This window comes from Pteropus vampyrus, unplaced genomic scaffold (genome assembly GCF_000151845.1).
Source record: "Pteropus vampyrus isolate Shadow unplaced genomic scaffold, Pvam_2.0 Scaffold1800, whole genome shotgun sequence".
NCBI classification, from domain to species: domain Eukaryota; kingdom Metazoa; phylum Chordata; class Mammalia; order Chiroptera; family Pteropodidae; genus Pteropus; species Pteropus vampyrus.
In genome coordinates, this window is record NW_011890581.1 from 6,402 (window position 1) to 7,892 (window position 1,491).

At 56.3% G+C, this 1,491-nt stretch overlaps 1 long non-coding RNA gene across 1 annotated transcript in view; it reads left to right on the forward strand.

Moving 5' to 3' along the window:
• Nucleotides 1-531: 531 nt before the first annotated feature.
• Nucleotides 532-1,491, forward strand: part of LOC111734552 — a 2,199-nt gene continuing 1,239 nt past the window's right edge. The window contains exon 1 of the long non-coding RNA XR_002778486.1: nucleotides 532-1,191. This is a non-coding gene — a long non-coding RNA (uncharacterized LOC111734552). The remainder of the gene's footprint in view (nucleotides 1,192-1,491) is intronic.

Genomic DNA, 1,491 nt, shown 5'->3' on the forward strand with positions numbered 1-1,491 from the left:
AACACGGGTGATTTGCACGCGCAGGTTTCCTGTCCTTTACGAATGGAAATGCGTCTGGCGATTCCTCCCAGAAAGTGGTCGGTAGCTTAGCCCTGGGTCGGGTCTTCTTGACGAGACACCAGTGATTTAAAAGCGAGACTAAGCCAGTGGCCCTCTGGGGAGCTGGCAGGTGGCAAAGGTTTGGCCCCGAAGGTGATCCTTGATTTATCTGTATCTTAGAACACGAAGAAAACCTTGGGAACAGGTGTGAGGGAAGCATTTGGTCGAATAGAAAAGGGAGATAGGCTACCTGAAGCAGGATGCAGGGGTGCACCCAGTGGGTCATGCATCAGTTCCTCCCACCTTGCCCCGAAAGGGGGACCGAGCCAGCCTGCCAGGATGTCGGGGGGAGAGGTGATGGAGCGGGCCCTTCCTGCAGGAGCTCACGGTCCCCTGTACCCGGCAGCAGCACATGCCCAGCGCTGAGCAGGCTGCTCCTTCCGGTTCTGCCCTTCTCTGGCTACTGATTTAATCAGGTTATTCTCAGGCCCTACTCCCAAGCACCCCCACTGGAGTGTGAAGCTTCTGTCAAAGTAATCGCATCACCCTGGCTCATGGTGTCTCTCTGGGCCTGCTTCTCTGCAGCCAATAATGAATGATGTGAGGGTCGCTCGCGGGTGTCAGAGGGAGCTCCCAGAACCGGCCGGGCTGCCCTACTTGCCTGCTACAGGGGGAGATGCCAGGGTCAGTTCCAGGGCCCTGAGACACAAGGCCACCCCTGACCATTAGGAGACGCTGGGGTACCCCTCCCTCCTGGCCTGACGGCGTTCTCTCTGTGTGGGGTAAGCTGGCCTCCCTGTGCCCAATCCCACCCCCCAGCAAATGCTGGAAACTTTCGGGGCAGAAAAGGGTGATGGGTGGAGGCTGGGTCTTTCGCTGTGCGTTCCTGCCCACGCCTGTGGGCACAGCCTTAGGTTAGCTGCCTGAGGAAGAAGACGTGTCTGGTCTGGGGACAGAGAGTCTAAAGAATTCTCTTTTCTCTGGGTTCTTGTGGGTTTCCCCCCGCAGGTTCCTGGTGTAAGCTGGAGGCATTTTCTCACCCTCAGAATAGGGAGAAAGTTTCCTGGTGAACCCCCCTGGGAGCTCTGGACTCCTGCTCTGGTCTGCCTGCCCGTGTCCCCAAAGTGCACGCTTCGGACCCTAACCCCACAGGTGATGGTGTTAGGAGGTCATGCTCTTGTAAAAAGGGCCCCTTGCCCCTTCCGCAGTGGGGGGACAGGGCGAGCAGGCACCGGCTGTGGCTGGAAGGAGCCCTCACGAGGACGTGACCATGATCTTGGACTTCTCAGCCTCCAGAACTGGGGGAAGTAACTTTTGTTGTTCATAAGCTGCCCAGTCAGTGGTGTTTTGTTTCAGTGGCCTGAATGGACCAACCCCTAAAATGTCATGTTTCTAATAGTCTGTAACTTGATTTTTTTTTTTCATCAACTCCGTATTGTAAAGCAGCACACA